General features: G+C 43.7%; 1 long non-coding RNA gene across 1 annotated transcript in view; it reads left to right on the forward strand.

The window, feature by feature from the left end:
- LOC139026859 (uncharacterized) overlaps nt 1-1985 on the forward strand; it is a 2756-nt gene extending 771 nt beyond the window's left edge. Inside the window, exons 2-3 of the long non-coding RNA XR_011478804.1 lie at nt 950-1631; nt 1816-1985. This is a non-coding gene — a long non-coding RNA (uncharacterized lncRNA). The remainder of the gene's footprint in view (nt 1-949; nt 1632-1815) is intronic.
- Nucleotides 1986-7121: the final 5136 nt, after the last annotated feature.

Here is a 7121-nt window from a genome sequence, read left to right on the forward strand (position 1 = left end):
CAGGACTTTTAGCTAGCCTAACGTTCCGCATTAGATCTTGTGAAAATGTTTGTATTAAAAATAATGGGTATGTGGTGCGGGAATAATGCTTTAGAAATATGACTGGTAAAATGGTTAAAGTGTCTGCTGCAAGATGAAGCATTTGAGCGCCTTCTCTCTGCGCCGTTCCAGGTCGTATATTTTGAATTGTGCGGTGCTGTGCGCAGGCGCGACACAATTTGTTTTTCAGCCAAACGGGCGACCCCTTCGGATGAATATTCTGTAGCTAAAACTCTAGAATTAATATGTAGTTATGATGCACGGACTGACATCAGTATGATAGTTATATGACATCAAATATCATATTTAGTTACATCAATCTGGTAGTTATATGACATCAATATCATAGCTTGAAACATTTTGAAGCTATAGATTGTTTACAAACATTTCTGCAAAACCATCTTATAGTTTGGGTTAAAAGTGACATTACTAATAATATACAATATCATGACTTACTTTGTTGAAAAAAAACATACAAAACGTTGAAACGAACCGGTATTATCAGCTTGTTAAAGAGACCATCCTTCTGCTAGTTTTGTGTGGGTGAATACTCTTTGCTCTTGTGCACCGGCTGTCTGTTGTGGCTCAAATAGCCGTGTATTAATTATAGATTAGGAAGGCATACCCGACTACTTCACCTACCTTTGTTAATTACAACGCCTTGTATGTCAAGGTGGCTTTCCAGTGAGCGATATTACTTTTCACCTTTTGATACCCTAAAGAGGCAAGACAAGGAATCAATATAATCATAGCAATATCATGTAGGCTATATCCTAGCTTAAACCCAGTAGTAGTGTACTAACCATGCATCATAGTCTTTTGCCTGATACCACTCTTAAACACAGCTGCCACTCACTGTATTTTTTGACTTGACACAGTAATTAACCTGTTGTTCCATCTCGTTCTCCAGGTGCTAGTTTGATTTCACCTGACCAGCACCATAGACCTGCCATGACAACAAGCTGTACCTCTCCGGCTAATAGGAAGTAGATTCTACCAGCCAATGAAGCAGGGCTGTGTTCAGTATATTAAACGTTTTACTACGTGCCTGAACGACACGCTTCTCCCCAACCATTTCTTTGCGGTATCTCTGCTCCTGTTTGGTGGTTGTGGCGGTGTGTTGCCCGACCGGTGAGAACAGCACAGTTTTCCGTTCAATCAAAAGTTGCACGCCGTTGTGTCCTGCTGAACACAGCCTTAACTGAGTCCCCAAGGAGGAAACCAACTTAGGCCAAGAACAGCCAACCACCCCAGAGAAGAATGGCAAAGGAGTTTCTGCTGGAGAATAAACCGCTCCTGACAGAGATTCTGTCAGCGGAACCCGACAATATTCTCCAGTACGCCCATTCAAGAAACTTGTGGAGCAGCGTGAATACAACAACCTCAACCACCTGCAATCCAGTCAGCCTCCAGAGACTACAGTCATCAAGCTACTGGACATGCTGAGAGAGAGGAGAGGAGTACTGCCATGGTTTGTGGCCCTTCTGCATAAGCAAGAGATCATCGCAAACTTCCCCAGACTCAAAGAGCTGGACTGGACACCTTCAAAGACCCGAGTGCCCCTGACCAAGCCCCACCAAGCATCAGAGCAGGTACAGCCTGCCATCTATCTAGTCTAAGAATGTTGCTGACTGTTGTGGAGTTTATTGTGCCAACATGGCGCCTATTAAAATTCCAAATCTAAACTGAGTATCCCTGACTCTGAATATCTAGCTTATACATGTCTATAGCCTAGATGTATTTCCTTTAAAATACTGCATTTTGTCCCTCCAATAGGCTCCATAATGGGGAATTTGCCGAAGTAATCAAGGCCTGCGGTTACATCCACAATGTCTCAGCAGTGAAGAGAGGAAGAAGACAGGATATTTCAATGCCGTTTTACAGCAAGAAGATGAGAGCAGGAATCTGATAGTTTTTCAGCCGCAGCTGCGAGACCGCTTTGCCACAGCAGAAGAGTCGGAGGTAAGTGTGTATAAAGTGGCTCTGCAAAGGCTTTGAGTGCTATGTGATTAGAATATCTGTTATTAATATTTATAATGCTGTTTTGCAGAACTCCAAGTGAAGTTGGTGAAAGTGGCTCCAGCCATCCATAAGCAGAAACAACAAGATGGAGATATGTTTACATTACACATCACATCATTTTCCACCCTCGAAAGATTTACCTTTAAATTCAACAGCGACCTTGACGGGAGGTCAAGGATGTGGCCTAGCTGACCTTCAAGAGGACAAAGAAAAACACAGAAAATGCTGTAAAACAGAAGGTAGCTATAATAATAATTAATAATTCACTATCAATGAAGTACTGTATGTTGAACTCTAACCTGTCTAGTTCACTGCCCTGTAATGTATTTCTCCTTTTGGTGTTTTTCTTGCATTGTAGGTGAACGTTACAGTGGAGGTGATTCAGAAAGTGAAGAGGGCCATTGTAAAACAAGATTTAACAAAAGCATGCCCATGGTGGAATACCTAGTCGGTCATATTGTAGATGATTCAACTACACTCACAAACCTGACCGTGTGGGGTCGTGAAAACACGGTTGAAGAGGGGAAATGGTACCGGGTCACCAATGTTTCTGTTGTTAAGTATGGGGGTAAAACCGTGCTGAACACAACACCAGAATCTCTCTGGTCAACGTGGCCAGTGGTAGAAAATGCGATCTGCCACACGACATGGTACAGCCTGAGAAGTTTGAGGGGAAAATCATTGGATACTGGTTGTCCCAAGAGTACACTTGCCCAGAAGCACACCCACTGGAGAGGGTGGACACCACTGAAAAGATGGTGACTTGTAAGCATTGCCCTATGTCGTACATACTATCCCTGATGGGAAGAATAACTAGAGGGAAGCTCTCCATACAATCTGATGATCTGGTCAGCCGGGTGTTCACTGTAGAGGACCATGTCATCAGAAATGTTCTGCCAGGAAGGTGGGAGGGGAGAGAGTCTCTGAAGGACATTGAGGACGCGCTGGTCGAACTGCCACCAGTGACAGTCACTGTTCTCAATGGTCATGTGTTAACCGTTACAACTCAGAGTCATGATGTCACCACACAGGATGAGAAGAGGAATATTACCGCGCAACAGCGCATTTAGTCTGGACTGATGGTTTTCATTTTTTATTGAACCTTTATTGTACTAGGCAAGTCAGTTAAGAACAAATTCGTATTTACAATGACGGCCTACCAGAAGGCAAAAGGCCTCCTGCGGGGGCGGGGATTAAAATAAAAACACAGGGGCGTGGTTCCTTTAGTCATTTTGACATCACCTGGCCATCACTGCTTCAATGTGTCTTAAATGAAAAACGGCAAGCTGAAAATGTAAATAGACTGATAATAAAAATAAAAAAACTTTTAAAACTTTTGTTTTTTATTATGGGTCAGTATGTCTGTGGTACTTTTATATGTCCAGGTAAAAGTTCATTTTGTATTTCATTTTGACATTTGTTTAAAACAAGCTCTGCTAAGCGAATTGAAAAACTGTCAATGAAAATAGCACATATAAAACACAAGGGAAATGAAAGCCAAACAGACTTAGGTGAAGTGAACACATAGCTGTGCAGTGTAGATATCTAACCAAGAGCTGAGCAAACAAAACTGTTATCCATTTCCTTTATGTAGAAAAAAACTAACTAGTACAACTGAGGGGGAAAAAACTATTTAATCAATTTTAGAATAAGGCTGTAACATAACAAATGTTGAAAAAGTCAAGGGGTCTGAATACTTTCTGAATGCACTGTATAAAAAACGACTCTTAAGTAGTACGACTGTACCATACTCAATACCTATATAGTCAAAAGCAGTAGTCTGTTCACAACAAAATATGTTCTAAAATCCAACTCTCACTCCTTTTCTCCCTGGTGTGGAGCATTGATCAGTACCCCTGTCATCCTCAGGCCTGTGGCTTGCTGGCTGTCTCCTGTGCGCCTGGTCTGGGTACCCTGGGTCTCAGCTTCCACTGGGGCTGGCTCTCCACAGGTGATGACAGCTCTGGGCTGAGCAGCAGCAGCAGTCATGTCCCTGTCTGGCCTGTTTACACCCACAAACAGACTCGGCTGGGCCCTTCCCGTCCCTCCATAGACCCCACCCAGCCTGTTAGTTGAGGTAGCATTGTTTTGGCCAAAACTCTTGGTCGAGGAGCTTGACTGGTGCGTCCCAACCTCACTCTAGGACACGTCTGTCTTAGATGCTGGAGGAAAGGCTCTTGTTAAGAATGACTGATTTGACTGGAGTTCCTCCTTCTCTGTCCCGCTTGTTCCACCCTCCATGCTCTCAATGTTCACTGTATTGATGCGTAGACCTTGTAAGCCGACAACCATAGTGTCCTGAGGGAGAGGTACTAGGGCATCGGCTGAGCCCTCAGAGCTGAACATACTAAGGAAGGAACCACCGCTGGCTGCCCTGTCCAGCAGAGCTACTCCTGGGACAAACAGCTCCAGTCTGTGCTGCTCTGTGAGCTTTGGATGGTCAAGGAGGAGGCCAGCTTGGGTCTACCCTTCCCCCCCCCTGCTCCATGTTGGGGTTGTAGATGACGTATCCGTCCAGAGGGCAGGAGTTGGACCTCCGAAGCACGGAGTCGACACAGTCTGTGTGGAACTGTAGTAGGGAACAAAGATGGATCAAATCAGTTACTGCCTCTGTCGCACGTCCATATCAGGACAAGTTCATCCCATTCAGAAACGTACTCAAACTAGTCCAGAATAAAAAAATGTCAACAGGAATTTTTGTATTTTGGTTTTGGGGGCCTTAGGTTAAAGAACAGAGGATCACCCCTTTAGACTATCTCTGTTTACCTTTGGTGGCAGAGCCAGGAGAGGCAGTTTATTAAATTATTTTTCTTTACCCCGTTTTTTTTCTCCCCAATTTCGTGGTATCCAATTGGTAGTTACAGTCTTGTCTCATCGCTGTAACTCCCATACGAACTCGGGAAGAGGCAAAGGTCGAGAGCCATGCGTCCTCTCGAAACACAAGCAACCAAGCCGCCACTGCTTCTTGACACAATGCCCACTTAGCCCGGAAGCCAGCCGCACAATGTGTCAGAGGAAACACCGTAACACCTGGCGACTGTCAGCGTGCACTGCGCTGCCCACCACAGGAGTCGCTAGTGCGAGATGGACAAGGACATCCCTGCCGGCCAAACCCGGATGACCCTGGGCCAATTGTGCGCCGCCCCATGGGTCTCCGCGGTGCGGCTTGATGCGACAAGAGCCTGGATCTCGAACCCAGAATCTCTAGTGGCACAGCTATTTTTTTAATTTTTACCTTTATTTAACTAGGTAGCTAGTGAAAGAACACGTTCATCATTTACAACTGTGACTGGCCAAGATTAAAGCAAAGCAGTGCGACACAAACAACAACACAAGTTACACATGGAATAAACAACATGCATAATATACAATAGAAAAGTCTATATACAAGTGTGGTGTGCAATGAGGTAGGATAAGGAGAGGTAAGGCAATAAATAAATAAATAAATAAAAACAGTATGGGGATGAGGTAGTTGGGATGGCTATTTACAGTGATTGTGAGCTGCTCTGACAGCTGGTGCTTAAAGTTAGTGAGGGAATATGAGTCTCTAGCTTCAGTATTTTTGCAGTTCTTCCAGTCATTGGCCAGCAGAGAACTAGAAGGAAAGGCGGCCAAATGGAGGAATTGGCTTGGGGTGACCAGTGAGATATACCTGCTGGAGGCGTGCTACAGGGTGGGTGCTGCTATGGTGACCAGTGACCTCAGTAAATAATGTGAGGCTTTACCTAGCAAAGACTTATAGATGACCTGGAACCAGTGGGTTTGGCAACGAATATGAAGCGAGGGCCAGTCAACGAGAGTTGTACAGGGTTCGCAAAGTTGGGTGGGTAGTATATGGGAACTTTGGTGGACAAAACGGGACGGGGCACTGTGAAAGACTTGGCATCCATTTGCTGAGTAGAACTGCCACCAGTGACAGTCACTGTTCTCAATGGTCATGTGTTAACCGTTACAACTCAGAGTCATGATGTCACCACACAGGATGAGAAGAGGAATATTACCGCGCAACAGCGTGTTTAGTCTGGACTGATGGTTTTCATTTTTATTTAACCTTTATTTAACTAGGCAAGTCAGTTAAGAACAAATTCMTATTTACAATGACGGCCTACCAGAAGGCAAAAGGCCTCCTGCGGGGGCGGGGATTAAAATAAAAACACAGGGGCGTGGTTCCTTTAGTCATTTTGACATCACCTGGGCCATCACTGCTTCAATGTGTCTTAAATGAAAAACGGCAAGCTGAAAATGTAAATAGACTGATAATAAAAATAAAAAAACTTTTAAAACTTTTGTTTTTATTATGGGTCAGTATGTCTGTGGTACTTTTATATGTCCAGGTAAAAGTTCATTTTGTATTTCATTTTGACATTTGTTTAAAACAAGCTCTGTTAAGCGAATTGAAAAACTGTCAATGAAAATAGCACWTATAAAAACACAGGGAAATGAAAGCCAAACAGACTTAGGTGAAATGAACACATAGCCGTGCGGTGTAGATTCTAACCAAGAGCTGAGCAAACAAGCAAATATAAAACAAAACTGTTATCCATTTCCTTTATGTAGAAAAAAACTAACTAGTACAACTGAGGGGGAAAAAACTATTTAATCAATTTTAGAATAAGGCTGTAACATAACAAATGTTGAAAAAGTCAAGGGGTCTGAATACTTTCTGAATGCACTGTATAAAAAACGACTCTTAAGTAGTACGACTGTACCATACTCAATACCTWTATAGTCAAAAGCAGTAGTCTGTTCACAACAAAATATGTTCTAAAATCCAACTCACTCCTTTTCTCCCTGGTGTGGAGCATTGATCAGTACCCCTGTCATCCTAAAAAGAAGAAGAGATTCCCACCCCTGCTCCATGTTAGGGGGTTGTAGATGACGTATCCGTCCCAGAGGGCAGGAGTTGGACCTCCGAAGCAACGGGTCGACACAGTCTGTGTGGAACTGTAGTAGGGGACAAAGATGGATCAAATTCAGTTACTGCTCTCCGCCGTCCATATCAGGACACAGTTCATCCATTCAGAACGTACTCAAACTAGTCCAGAATAAAAACACACTGC

Source organism: Salvelinus sp. IW2-2015, unplaced genomic scaffold, assembly GCF_002910315.2.
Source record: "Salvelinus sp. IW2-2015 unplaced genomic scaffold, ASM291031v2 Un_scaffold6104, whole genome shotgun sequence".
NCBI classification, from domain to species: domain Eukaryota; kingdom Metazoa; phylum Chordata; class Actinopteri; order Salmoniformes; family Salmonidae; genus Salvelinus; species Salvelinus sp. IW2-2015.